This window comes from Aythya ferina (genome assembly GCF_964211825.1).
Source record: "Aythya ferina genome assembly, chromosome: 23".
Taxonomy (NCBI): Eukaryota; Metazoa; Chordata; class Aves; order Anseriformes; family Anatidae; genus Aythya; species Aythya ferina.
In genome coordinates this window covers 3246445-3261450 of record NC_140321.1, presented here as the reverse complement: position 1 = coordinate 3261450, position 15006 = coordinate 3246445, and the positions used below count along the sequence as shown (strand labels likewise).

The following is a 15006-nucleotide window of genomic DNA, read 5'->3' as shown; positions in this document are numbered from 1 at the left end:
TGAAACTGTGCAGCTTGACCAATGCTGCACCATGACAGGACACGACACCTGCTGGTTTCACCCCCGAGCTCCAATACATCTTACTGAACCAGCAGGGACACCACAGTCTCCTGCAAACAGAGAGAAAGGGGAGCAGAAGAATGCAAGTATTGTACAAACTCCCAGATGACGAAGTGTGCTAGCAACTAATTGGAACATAAACTGAGTACAAGCTCAATATGATTTCAATTGGATTGAAAGTGATGGGCATATGGAGCAGGAGAAAGCAGAAGAGTAGCCACATGCTCTCAGTGCAGACTCAGACTCACCATCAGCTGGTCTGTGGACCAACAACCCACTCATCAGAAGGGATGCCCATGAGGCTAAATGGCAGGAAAGTCACAATCCAACCTGGTGCATCTTGAGCATTTTGAGCACGTTCCAGGGGATAGTGATACTGGAGGGGTAACTCATGCATGTGTTATTTATATTAAGGCCTTAAAGAATCAGTAAATTCTAAATAGAATATACTAGATCAGTGCAGATGTAAAAACATAGCCGTTCAATCACACTCATTCTTCCCTCTCTGGGATGGGGGATAAAATCAAAAAAAAAAAAAAAAAAAATTAAACTGAAGGCTTGTGGGTGGACCTGGAGACCGTCTAATGGAATAGAAAAGGGAAGATAATAATAACAATAATGATGATGACGATGCCAGTACTACTATTAATAGTACATACAAAATAAGTGATGCAGAATGCAATTGCAAACCACCCGCTGACTGATGCCCAACCTATCCCCGAGCAGCCAGTGTCCCCATCCCCGTCAGCCACCCCATACTAATTGGTCAGTGGAATGTCCTGTGGTAAGGAATATCCCTTTGGCTAGTTCGGGTCAGCTCTCCTGGTTCTGTCCCATCACAGCACCTGCTGCATCCCCACCCTGGCCACTGGCAGGAGAGCGTGAGAAGCTGAAAAGTACTTGGCTTAGTGTAAGCACTGCTCTGCAGCAATTATAACATCAGTGTGTTATCAACATTATTTTCACCCTGAGTCCAAAACACAGCACCCTACCAGACACTTGGAGGAAAACTAACTCTATCCTAGACAAAACCAGCATTCTGGCTCACTTGTAGTGAGGGATTTCTTGAGTAGTCCCACTACCTGAGAGAATCCCTGGACACCCCTCTACTGGTGCATCATGCTCTGGCAGCACAGGCCAAAGCTGCAGTCTGTCCCATTCCACGTCCTTGCTGGCCCCTTTGCTGGGACATGTGAGTGAACATGGAGAGGGTGAGAAGACCCAGTAGGAGGTTCATGTCAGGGAACACTTCAGCTTTCTGTCCCCACAGAGGCAGCACAGAAGTAGCAAGTGCAGTCCCAGGGATGCAAAACATGCAGGACAATACATATCAACACCTAGAAATTGTCCTAGGAGGTGGTGGGCTGCACACCCACACATGGCAGCCTTCCATAAGGTGTAGGAAAAGGAATTTTTACTCTAGACAGAGACCAAGAGGAATGTGGACCTGTGTGCATGCTGGTATCATGAGATGCTATAGTCATTCACAATCAGCCTGCATCCCCAGCTGGTGACGTGCATGGAAATCACAGAACCATAGAATCATTCAGGCTAGAAAAGACCTGTAAGATCATCAAGTCCAACCATCAGGCTCACCTACCAAATCGTGATATGGATAGACTAAAAATAACATGCACTTTGTGTCCATCCTGCGTCCCACTGCCCTGCAGACTCCTTGGTGGATGAGGAGGTGAGCATAGGGCAGAGAGAGGGGTGGGAAGGAGTCAGTTGCTCCTACAACACCTACTGCAGCCAGAGGCTGCAATATACGTAGCCTCTGTGGCAGCAATATATGTAGGAAAGGTGAGGGGCCCTGGCACTAGGTTTGTGTTAAAGCTCAGCTGGATTTCCTGTCCCTGTGCGAACTGCACAGAAGTAGTGGGCTGAGTCCTGGGGTACCAGGGAGCTCAGGGACAGAGAAGACTTGGACTGGGAGTTGTCCCAGGAGACACTGGCTCGGCCCTCCACTGCTTTGCCATATTTTGCAGTGCTACCATAATAGCTTTGGTAGGACACCCACTCGAGACTTCCACCGGGTGTCTGACGGTACCACAAGACATCATAATCTTCAAAACGGAGTCCGGATCCCTGGCAGGAGAGGTGCACGGAGTCTCCAGGTGCTCGCAGACCTCCGCCAGACTCCACCAGACTCAACTGAGCCCAAACACCTGCAGAAGGAGAGCACAGGGAGTGGGGCAGTGTGTGGCCACGGATGGAGGAGGATGCTCTCTAGAAGCTCCAGTGACTCCAGCACAGCACAGACAGAAACGCCAACCCGCTTGCTCCACACAAAGCCCCTGGCCAGGGGCACTGCCCCGACTGCCCTCCTCGGGGCTCAGACAAGGCTGCTCCCAAAGCCTCCCCGACCCCGACAGCCTCCCTCTCCCGCACACACAGGACACGGCCCCGGCCCCAGCCCCGCTGCCCTCCCCGCCCGCCGCTCACCTGCCGGCCCCAAGGCCAAGGCCAAGGCCAGCAGCCGCGGCCCCAGCCCGCCCGCCATCGGGCCCTGCCGCGCCCGGCGGGAGGCGGACAGGAGCAGAGCGGGGCCAAGCTCGGGCCGCTCCTGCCCGCACCACAAGTCGGGCCCTCGCCGGGGCAGCGCCCACCGCTCCGCCCGCCCAGGCCCGGCCCACACCGCCCCCCGCGGGGCCGCGGCCCCTCTTGTCCTATCGCTCCTTATCAGCGAGAACAGGCCGGCCCACAGCTCCCCACAACTTCCTTTCAGGGAGCGGGAGGGAGGCCTCCACTAAGCAGACCGAGCCACATCTTCTCCGGACTGAAAGGAGAAGCCTTCTCCGCTCCACATAGGCATGTCCACTGGTACGTCTTTCATAGCAGTATCTCCCCAGGCACTGCAACGTGGGGTGGCTGTGGCCTGATGGATCCTGTACTTTTGGTCTAACTCCAGCACAACCGATTGATCCTCAGGGGTGACCTGCTTCTGCATCACCTCTGTGCTGACAGCTCAGTCACATCACAGTATTGAAGACAGCTAAACGTTGTTCTTAGATTTTGGAACCACTGGGGGCTTGGGACTCTTTGTAATGTTAGTCCACTTTACAGGTTCTTTCACAAAGCAGAAGACATTGCTATTTTTTAAAATAAGGTCAGCACTGCCCCTCCTATTACCCTTGCTTTCCAGTGAGCCATGACTCAGACTTCCCATGGGACAATTTTCCGAGATTTTGGGGAATTCCACAATGTATTCTCTAACCTTTTTATACATAGCCCTCCTCCCACGCTTGTACACAGAAAAGAAGCACCACCCCTCCTGCATACACACACAGTCACACATGCAAATCATTGCTGCTTGAAACTGGCAGATCATATACTTCAGAAATGTATATATATATATATTTGTACTCATTCTGGTTATTGCCTTTTCAAATTCTGGTTCTTCAAAGGTTTACCTATAAGACAGGACCTAACAATACCTTAGCACAATGCTTCAGTTTGCAGGCTTTTCATACTCGGTTATATGCTAAATTAATAGAGTCATAGAATGGCTTGGGATGGAAGGGACGTCAAAAACCATATAGTTCCAAACCCCTGCCTTAGGCAGGGATGCCACCCAAGAGATCAGGTTGATCAGAGCCTCATCCAACCTGGTCTTGAACACCTCCAAGGGTGGGGCATCCACAACCTCTCTGGGCAACCTGTACCAGTGCCTCACCACCCTCTGAGTGAAGAAAGTGGTGCCCCACCTGGGCCCTCCTAACGTCTCTTCTATATTTCCCCTCTTTTAGTTTAAAACCATTCCCCCTCATCCTGTCAACATCCAAACGAGCAGAGAGTTGCTCTCCATCCCTTCTACAAGTCCCCTTCAAGTACTGAAAGGTTGCAATGAGGTTACCCAGAAGACTTTGCTTCTGTAGGCTGAACAGCCCCAGATCTCTCAGCCTTTTTTCATATGAGACCTGCTCCAGCCCCATGACCATATTTGTGGCACTCCTCTGGACCTGCTCTAACATCCTTCTTGTGCTGGGGGGTCCAGACCTAGACACAGTACTCCAAGTGGGGCATCACAAGGAGAGATTAGAGGAAGACAATCAACTATCTCTACCTATACCCACTCCTCTATTACTGCAGCACAGGATGCAGTTGGCCTCAGTTGCTCACTTAAGAGAAAGGGGTGATTAAGAGAAAGAAACTCTTGCAGAAAGGATAGGGCCATCTGTGATGCACCCTTGCTCCCTGGGAGCAGCCCACAGCTTACATAGCCCAAACCAGCCCTGCAGCTAACACAGTCCTGGCCATGCCCTGCAAAGGGATTTTTGTTAAAGCTCTGCTGGATTTCCTGTCCCTGTGCGAACAGCACAGAAATAGCGGGCTGAGTCCCCCACATGCAGATGCTGGAGGGACAGAGATGATTCAGCCCGTGAATTGTCCCGGGAGGCTGTGGCTCGACCTTGTACTGCAGCCCCGTATTGCGTTGTAGCACCAGAGCGGCTGCTGATGTAAGACACCCACTCGAGACTGCCACTGGGTGCCTGACGGAACCAGCGGACAGAATAATCTTCGAAGTTGAGTCCGGATCCCTGGCAGGAGAGGTGCACGGAGTCTCCAGGTGCTCGCAGACCTCCGCCAGACTCTGTCAGACTCAACTGAGCCCAAACGCCTGCAGAAGGAGAGCATAGAGAGGAGAGATGCATGTACCCACGGATGGAAGATGCCCTCCAGAAGCTCCAGCAACACCAGCCCAGCACAGAAAAAAAGCCAACCCCCTTGCTCCACACAAAGCCCCTGGCCAGGAGCACAGCCCCAAAGGTCCTGCTCGGGGCTCACACGGGGCTGCTCCCAAAGCATCGCCGACCCGGACAACCTCCCTCTCCCCCACACACCTGACCCTAACTGATAACGACGGCGAGCGCCAGGCTGCAGTGCGCCCGGCGGGGCAGCACCAGGAGACGCTCCACGTCGGTCACGGCCACCCGCCGGCCCAGCCCCGACTCCAGCTTCAGCCCCAGCCCCAACCCCGCCCAGGCCCCGCTGCCCTCCCCGCCCGCCGCTCACCTGCCGGCCCCAAGGCCAAGGCCAAGGCCAGCAGCCGCGGCCCCAGCCCGCCCGCCATCGGGCCCTGCCGCGCCCGGCGGGAGGCGGACAGGAGCAGAGCGGGGCCAAGCTCGGGCCGCTCCTGCCCGCACCACAAGTCGGGCCCTCGCCGGGGCAGCGCCCACCGCTCCGCCCGCCCAGGCCCGGCCCACACCGCCCCCCACGGGGCCGCGGCCCCTTCGGCGGACGAGGAGGCGGCCGCGGGGCGGGGCGCGGGGCAGCCCTGTGAGGGAGCAGAGGAGCGCGGCGCCCCGGCAGCCGGAGGCAGGGAGGGAGCCTCCTGGCCCTGCCTTCCCGGCGCTGCCCCGGCCTCGAGCCTCGAGCCCCGCGCAGCCCGGCAGGAGGGACCCGGCAGTGCCGCGCCGGAGCCACACGAAAAGCTGCTCGGCCGCTCGCTGCCTGTTGTGGCCACGGGAGCCGGCAGCGAGAGCCTCATCTCTGCCATCCTGCAGCTGGAAGTTCCCGTGCTCAGGAGCTCTTGGTCCCATCACAGCCTGAGCACTGACATTACTGTCAGGGAGGGGGAAAGAGGAAGACAGCCAGGACACGAAGCTAAGCACAAGCTCATCATGAGCACCAGATTTCCATTTAATTGCCTTGAGAGGACTGAGCAGGGGGCATATGAAAATGTACAAAAGAAGAAGCCGCGTGTTCTTGGTGTGGACTCAGACTCACCATCAACTGCCTGTGAACTGACAACCCATCCATGAGCAGGACTGCTACAGATGCTAATTGCCACATTGGTATTTGAATCAGTGCCAATCCAGTATTGTGGGATCCAGTGGGGCCTCACAAGGGCAGATTACAGGGAGACAAACACCTCCCTCAACATGATAGCCACTCCTCATTTAATGCAGCCCAGAATGCAGTTGGCCTTCTGGGCTGCAAGCCGCGCACTGATGCTTCATGTCGAGCTTTTTATCCAGCAGAACCCCCAAGTCCTTCTCAGCAGGGCTGCTCTCTAGGAGTTCTTCATCCAGTCTCTACTCACATCTGCACCTATAAATGCATCGCAGAGTCTCTGTGTACTGTGCTCAGCCCCGCAATGCAGACTTCATTACTTGGATCTTACTGCCCTGAAACACAACTGGAGTCACAGCACAGCTCTTCACACAACTGCTTTTCCTTTTCCAGCTCATGGAAATGGCACAGGGACGGGTCACTGAGGGAAGTAACAATGGAAATAGGCAACATTTTTTCTAAAGCCGAAGTGAAGAAGGAGACCAAAGGCAGGCAGACAGGGGCTGAAGGAAGCTAAACTATGCAAGCTATTTTGGTGACCAGAAATATGCTAAACATCCTCCTCAGATTACATTGTGGGTTTTGGGGACTTTGGAGAAATAAAGAAGTGATTAAGAGAAAAGAGCTCTTGCAGAAAGGACAGGGCCATCTGTGGTATACAGTGATGCAACCTTGCTCCCTGGGAGCAGCCTACAGCCAGCTGACACGGCCCAAACCAGCCCTGCAGCTCATGCAGTCCTGGCCACGCCCTGCATGTGATGCAAACTGGTAAGTGATCTCCCTGTCTTTAGCTTGACTCAGGAGTTTTTTCACCATATTTTCTCCACCCACCTCCAGAAAGTAAGAGTTGACTCACAGCCAGCCAACTTCAACCTACCACAACTTGTGAACAGGCAAGAGGGAGTGGAGGAACTTGATGTTGTCGAGGTGCCCTGGGGTACCTCTCACTGTGGTCCCTGCAGGGTGCAGTAATACAGTGCATTGTCCTTCAGCTCCAGTGCATGGATGAACAATGTCCCAGAGCTCTCATCAGCCTTGCCAGAAAACCTCTTGCGGGCAAATGGGGCTGTGTGAATGTAGGAGCCTCCCCGGCCCTTGCTCTGGAGCAAGTACTGCAGGGACCCATTGGGATGCTGCCGGTACCAAGCCACGTAAATATAAGAGGCGTTGGAGATGTAAGTACACTGCAAAGTCTCTGTTTGCCCTGCTTGTCCCCACACTGTAGACCTCGTTGGTTGGATTTCATCACCCTGAACTGTACCTGAAACCACGGCAGAGTTAATCACCCACTTCTTCACTCTCACAGGCACATAAAAATGACCCACACACATCTTGATGGAAGCAGGCAATGCTGTTGCTAGAACCCAAATGCTTTTCAGTCCCCAAGGGAAAAAGGGAACAAGGGCAGGTGGAGATGAACTGCAGGCAGATTGGCCAAGATGCTTGGGTGACAAGAAATATGCTGAAAATCCTCCTCAGGCTACAGTACTGTTTCTGGGACTACTGAGGAAAAAAGGGGTGGTTAAGAGAAAGGAACTTTTGCAGAAAGGACGAGGCCATCAGCGGTGTGTGGTAATGTTCCCTTTCTCCCTGCAACCAGCCCAAAGCTCCCCCAGCTCCTGCCATCCCTGCAGCTCATGCAGCCTTGGCTGTGAACTGGAAAGAGGTTTTTGTTAAAGCTCAGCTGGATTTTCTGTCCTTGTGCTAACATCACAGAAACTGCAGGCTAAGTCCTGAAGGCACAGGGCACTCAGGGACTGATGCGCCTCAGACAAGAAGTCATCAAGGGAAGCCATGGCTCGGCCCTCCACTTCTGGCCAGAATTCAGTGTATGTGGAATCTGTGCTGATGAAGGATGCCCACTCAACACTGCCACCTTGCCTGATTCCGGAACCCTGCCAGGAGGGGACCACGGAGCCCCCAGCCAGCTGCAGACCTCCACAATGCTCGGCTGTGCCCACACCCCTGTGGAAGGAAAGCACTCGGAACAAGGCAGTGTGTGCCCACAGAGGGAGGCGGGTCCCCAGGAAACCTCATGCCCCTTGTCTGGGGCTGCCAGAGATAAAAACCAATTTTCTCCCACTAAAGCCCCTGGCCAGGGGCACTGCCCCGACTGCCCTCCTCGGGACTCCGAAGGGGCTGCTCCCAAAGCCTCCCCGACCCCGACAGCCTCCCTCTCCCGCACACACCGGACACGGACCCCTACCAATCTGCCCCCCCCGCCCGCCGCTCACCTGCCGGCCCCAAGGCCAAGGCCAAGGCCAGCAGCCGCGGCCCCAGCCCGCCCGCCATCGGGCCCTGCCGCGCCCGGCGGGAGGCGGACAGGAGCAGAGCGGGGCCAAGCTCGGGCCGCTCCTGCCCGCACCACAAATCGGGCCCTCGCCGGGGCAGCGCCCACCGCTCCGCCCGCCCAGGCCCGGCCCACACCGCCCCCCGCGGGGCCGCGGCCCCTCTTGTCCTATCGCTCCTTATCAGCGAGAACAGGCCGGCCCACAGCTCCCCACAACTTCCTTTCAGGGAGCGGGAGAGAGGCCTCCACTAAGCAGACCGAGCCACATCTTCTCCGGACTGAAAGGAGAAGCCTTCTCCGCTCCACATAGGCATGTCCACTGGTACGTCTTTCATAGCAGTATCTCCCCAGGCACTGCAACGTGGGGTGGCTGTGGCCTGATGGATCCTGTACTTTTGGTCTAACTCCAGCACAACCGATTGATCCTCAGGGGTGACCTGCTTCTGCATCACCTCTGTGCTGACAGCTCAGTCACATCACAGTATTGAAGACAGCTAAACGTTGTTCTTAGGTTTTGGAACCACTGGGGGCTTGGGACATTTTGTAATATTAGTCCACTTTACAGGTTCTTTCACAAAGCAGAAGGCATTGCTATTTTTTAAAATAAGGTCAGCACTGCCCCTCCTATTACCCTTGCTTTCCAGTGAGCCATGACTCAGACATCCATTGGGACAATTTTCTGAGATTTTGGGGAATTCCACAATGTATTCTCTAACCTTTTTATACATAGCCCTCCTCCCATGCTCGTACACAGAAAAGAAGCACCACCCCTCCTCACACACACACAGTCACACAGACATGAAAAGCATTGCTCCTTTAAACTGGCAGATCATGTACTATGGGAAAAAAAAATGTTGTACTCATTTTGGTTATTGCCTTCAAATTCTGGTTCTTCAAAGGTTTACCTGTAAGATAGGACATAACAACAGCTTAGCACAATGCTTCAGTTTGCAGGCTTTTCATACTCGGTTATATGCTAAATTAATAGAGTCATAGAATGGCATGGGATGGAAGGGACACCAAAAACCATTTAGTTCCAAACCCCTGCCATAGGCAGGGATGCCACCCAAGAGATCAGGTTGATCAGAGCCTCATCCAAGCTGGTCTTGAACACCTCCAAGGGTGGGGCATCTACAGCCTCACTGGGCAACCTGTACCAGTGCCTCACCACCCTCTGAGTGAAGAAAGTGGTGCCCCACCTGGGCCCTCCTAACTTCTCTTCTATATTTCCCCTCTTTTAGTTTAAAACCATTCCCCCTCATCCTGTCAACATCCAAACGAGCAGAGAGTTGCTCTCCATCCCTTCTACAAGCCCCCGTCAAATACTGAAAGGTTGCAATGAGGTCACCTGGAAGCTTTTGCTTCTGTGGGATAAATAGCCCCAGATCTCTCAGCCTTTTTTCATATGAGACCTGCTCCAGCCCCATGACCATATTTGTGGCACTCCTCTGGACCTGCTCTAACAGATCAACATCCTTCTTGTGCTGGGAGCTCCAGACCTGGACACAGTACTCCAAGTGGGGCATAATAGGGGGAGATTAGAGGCAGACAATCAGCTATCTCTACCTATACCCACTCCTCTATTACTGCAGCACAGGATGCAGTTGGCCTCAGTTGCTCACGTAAGAGAAAGGGGTGATTAAGAGAAAGGAACTCTTACAGAAAGGACAGGGCCATCTGTGATGCAGCCTTGCTCCCTGAAAGCAGCCCACAGCTTACATAGCCCAAACCAGCCCTGCAGCTAACACAGTCCTGGCCATGCCCTGCAAAGGGATTTTTGTTAAAGCTCTGCTGGATTTCCTGTCCCTGTGCGAACAGCACAGAAATAGCGGGCTGAGTCCCCCACATGCAGATGTTGGAGGGACAGAGATGACTCAGCCTATGAATTGTCCCGGGAGGCTGTGGCTCGACCTTGTACTGCAGCCCCGTATTGCTTTACAGTACCAGACCGGCTGCTTATGTAAGACACCCACTCGAGACCACCACCGCGTGCCTGACGGAACCAGCGGACAGAATACTCTTCAAAGTTGAGTCCGGATCCCTGGCAGGAGAGCTGCACGGAGTCTCCAGGTGCTCGCTGACCTCCGCCAGACTCTGTCAGACTCAACTGAGCCCAAACGCCTGTAGAAGGAGAGCGTAGAGACTGGGGCAGTGTGTGGCCAAGGATAGAGGAGGATGCTGTCTAGACGCTCCAGTGACTCCAGCACAGCACAACCTGTAACACCAATCCCGTTGCTCCCGACAAAGCCCGAGGCCAGGGGCACTGCGCCGACTGCCCTCCTCGGGACTCAGACGGGGCTGCTCCCAAAGCCTCCCTGACCTGGACAGCCTACCACTCCCACACACACAGTACACTCCACAGCGACGAAAGAGAGAGCCGGACCCCAGTGCGCCCGGCGGGGCAGCACCAGGAGACGCTCCACGTCGGTCACGGCCACCCGCCGGCCCAGCCCCGACTCCAGCTTCAGCCCCAGCCCCAACCCCGCCCAGGCCCCGCTGCCCTCCCCGCCCGCCGCTCACCTGCCGGCCCCAAGGCCAAGGCCAAGGCCAGCAGCCGCGGCCCCAGCCCGCCCGCCATCGGGCCCTGCCGCGCCCGGCGGGAGGCGGACAGGAGCAGAGCGGGGCCAAGCTCGGGCCGCTCCTGCCCGCACCACAAATCGGGCCCTCGCCGGGGCAGCGCCCACCGCTCCGCCCGCCCAGGCCCGGCCCACACCGCCCCCCGCGGGGCCGCGGCCCCTCTTGTCCTATCGCTCCTTATCAGCGAGAACAGGCCGGCCCACAGCTCCCCACAACTTCCTTTCAGGGAGCGGGAGAGAGGCCTCCACTAAGCAGACCGAGCCACATCTTCTCCGGACTGAAAGGAGAAGCCTTCTCCGCTCCACATAGGCATGTCCACTGGTACGTCTTTCATAGCAGTATCTCCCCAGGCACTGCAACGTGGGGTGGCTGTGGCCTGATGGATCCTGTACTTTTGGTCTAACTCCAGCACAACCGATTGATCCTCAGGGGTGACCTGCTTCTGCATCACCTCTGTGCTGACAGCTCAGTCACATCACAGTATTGAAGACAGCTAAACGTTGTTCTTAGGTTTTGGAACCACTGGGGGCTTGGGACTCTTTGTAATGTTAGTCCACTTTACAGGTTCTTTCACAAAGCAGAAGACATTGCTATTTTTTAAAATAAGGTCAGCACTGCCCCTCCTATTACCCTTGCTTTCCAGTGAGCCATGACTCAGACTTCCCATGGGACAATTTTCCGAGATTTTGGGGAATTCCACAATGTATTCTCTAACCTTTTTATACATAGCCCTCCTCCCACGCTTGTACACAGAAAAGAAGCACCACCCCTCCTCACACACACACACAGTCACACTGACACGCAAATCATTGCTACTTTAAACTGGCAGATCATGTACTTGGGAAAATTAAAAATATATATATTTGTACCTCTGATCATTTTTGTGACACTCCTGTGGACCTGCTCTAACAGATCAACATCCTTCTTGTGCTGGGGGCTCCAGACCTGGACACAGTACCCCAAGTGGGGCATCACAAGGGCAGATTACAGGGAGACAACCACCTCCCTCGACCTGATGGCCACTCCTCTTTTAATGCACCCCAGGATGCCGTTGGCCTTCTGGGCTGCAAGCCGCACATTGACACCTCATGTGAAGCTTTTCATCCAGCAGAATACCGAAGTCCTTCTCAGCAGGGCTGCACTCTAGGAGTTCTTCATCCAGTCTGTACTCATGTCTGGGACTGCCCCAGCCCAGGTGTAGCACCTTACACTTAGACTTGTGGAATCTCATTAGGTTCATGTGTGCCCACTTCTCAAGCATGTCCAGGTCCCTTTGGGTGGCATCCCTTCTTTCTATTCTATCAACAACAGAATTTGCCTACAGGACAAAGTTTATGGATTTTTTGTGAGGGCTGGTATATCTATTGTTCTTCATAGCCCACTGTCAAAGGGATTTTGCTTGTAATTTCCTAAGAACTAAACCTATTCCTCTGGACAGGTTGAATGTAGCTGCTTGCTGCCTCCTGGGTACTTGCAGTGCAATTAGGATGAGCCATAGCCTGAGGCTAGGGTGGGAGAGAAGATTTTTGAGCAACAAGGGATTCTCCCAATCTTTCCCATACTATATTCTATGGAGTATCTCCTAGAGAAAGACCTTGGGCACACTGCAGGAGATTCAGCAATCCCATTCTCTGCAGCAACTGTACAGGCCTAGGGCTGTAGTAGCCTCCTTGGCCCTTGTCTGGAGCAAGTACTGACAACTGCAATGCTGCTGGTGACAGGCCATGTAAATGTAAAAAATGCTGGACGTATAAGTGCATTGCAGGGTCTCTGTGTACTGTGCTCAGCCCCGCAATGCAGACTTCATTGCTTGGATCTTACTGCCCTGAAACACAACTGGAGTCACAGCACAGCTCTTCACACAACTGCTTTTCCTTTTCCAGCTCATGAAAATGGCACAGGGACGGGTCACGGAGGGAAGTAACAATGGAAATAGGCAACATCTTTTCTAAAGCCCAAGTGAAGAAGGAGACCAAAGGCAGGCAGAGAGGGGCTGAAGGCAGCTAAACTATGCAAGCTGGTTTGGTGACCAGAAATATGCTAAACATCCGCCTCAGATTACATTATGGGTTTTGGGGACTTTGGAGAAAGAACGTAGTGTTAAGAGAAAGGAGCTCTTGGCAGAAAGGACAGGGCCATCTGTGGCATACAGTGATGCAACCTTGCTCCCTGGGAGCAGCCTACAGCGGACACAACCCAGATGAGCTCTGCAGCTCGCACAGTCCTGGCCACGCCCTGCAAAGGGATTTTTGTTTAAGCTCTGATGGATTTCCTGTCCTTGTGCAAACAGCACAGAAATAGCGGGCTGAGTCCCCCACATGCAGATGCTGGAGGGACAGAGATGATTCGGCCCGTGAATTGTCCCGGGAGGCTGTGGCTCGACTTTGTACTGCAGCCCCGTATTGCCTTGTAGCACCAGATAGCCCGCCGATGTAAGACACCCACTTGGGACTGCCACCAGGTGCCTGTCGGTACCACCATATAGCAAATGAACTGAAGGTGAATCCGGATCCCTGGCAGGAGAGCTTCACGGAGTTCCCAGGTGTTTTCACACCTCCGCCAGACTCCACCAACCTCCACTGAGCCCACACACCTGCAGCAGAGCACATGGAGTAGGGCAGTGTGTGCGCACAGAAAGAAGAGGATGCTAACCAGAAGGCCCACCAACCCCAGACCAGCAAAGCCTCAGTCGCCAACCCACTAACATGCAAGAAAGCCACTCGTCAGGTGCACTGCCCCGACTGCCCTCCTCGGGACTCACACGGAGTTCTTCTCTAAGCGTCCCTGACAACCTCCCTCTCCCGCACACACCGGACACGGACCCCTACCAATCTGCCCTCCCCGCCCGCCGCTCACCTGCCGGCCCCAAGGCCAAGGCCAAGGCCAGCAGCCGCGGCCCCAGCCCGCCCGCCATCGGGCCCTGCCGCGCCCGGCGGGAGGCGGACAGGAGCAGAGCGGGGCCAAGCTCGGGCCGCTCCTGCCCGCACCACAAGTCGGGCCCTCGCCGGGGCAGCGCCCACCGCTCCGCCCGCCCAGGCCCGGCCCACACCGCCCCCCGCGGGGCCGCGGCCCCTTCGGCGGACGAGGAGGCGGCCGCGGGGCGGGGCGCGGGGCAGCCCTGTGAGGGAGCGGAGGAGCGCGGCGCCCCGGCACGAGCCTGGTCGTTCCCTCGGACGACCCGAGCAGCCTGGATGCGGAAAACCGAGTGGCCTCCATGAAGAAATCCACCTGCAAGCCGCAATCCCCTGCTCCGCTGCAGAACACGACTGCCTCAGAATCGATCGCCTGGCGAGACACACGATAAATCATCTCTAACTCACTCAGACTCATCGACCTCCCGGGAAAGTAGAGGTTCCTCCACAGCAAATAAATTCAGCAGTTCATCTCTTCTGCACAAGAAAATAGTCCCATTTAGGATCAGAGGGAAAACCTGTCCAGTGTTTAACCATGGAATCATAGAAACATGGAGAACGACACCTCCTTGCTGCAACCTTCTCTCAGACAGCTGCAGAGAATGATCAGGTCTCCCCTCAGCCTGCTTTTCTCTACACTAAAAAAAAAACAGTTCCCTCGGCTGCTGATGAGAACACTTGCTTTCTAGTCCCCTCACCAGCTTTCTTGCTCTTTGCACATACTCAAGCAACTCAATATCCTTCTGTGGTTGTTTTACTTGGGTGGACAGCCGAGTTCCACCACAGCCGCTCTCTCACTCCCCCTCCTCAAAGAAAAATGGGGAGAACAAACAACACAAAGGGCTCAAGGTTTGACCTAAGGATGATATAAGTAAAGGGAAAATGAAAAAAAAAAAAAAAAAAAAAAAAAGTTACCCTAGTTACAATCAACAAGCAGTGTTCAGCCACATCCTGGGAAGCGGGACCTCAATACACATAGTGGTTGTTTGGGAGAGCACACCCTTCCACAACGAGGCCCCCCACCTCTCCTTCACCTTTCCCACATTTATTGCTCAGAGTGACATCATATGGCATGCAATAGCCCTTTGGTCAGTTTAGGTCTGCTGCCCCAGTGATGTCCCCTCCCAATCACTTACACACCCCCAGCCTGATGGCTCCTGGGGGGTTGGAGGGAGTCCTGATGCTGTGCCAGTAGTGGGCAACAATAAACGAAATGCTGGTGTGACACCAGTGCTCTTCTGGCTACAAGTGCAGGGCACAGCACTGTATGGGCTGCTGCAGGGAGAATTAGCATGCCAGCCAGACCCAGCACACCTCCTTGTAGTGAGGGGACCAAAATGAACACAGTATCAGAGATGTGTTGTCACCAGA

The 15006-nt window shown here is 54.6% G+C and overlaps 1 protein-coding gene and 2 gene segments (V, D, J or C); all 3 read right to left on the bottom strand.

Annotated features, from left to right (window-relative positions):
- The window catches only part of LOC311423015 (uncharacterized protein), a 219465-nt gene that overhangs the window by 87535 nt on the left and 116924 nt on the right, over nt 1-15006 (bottom strand). The gene's annotated exons all lie outside the window — the stretch shown is intronic.
- The window catches only part of LOC311423019 (T cell receptor delta constant-like), a 97035-nt gene that overhangs the window by 20038 nt on the left and 61991 nt on the right, over nt 1-15006 (bottom strand).
- LOC311423042 (immunoglobulin lambda variable 2-14-like) lies at nt 5402-8198 on the bottom strand. The segment is given in 2 exons: nt 8091-8198; nt 5402-7117 (listed from the first exon to the last, which is right to left on the bottom strand).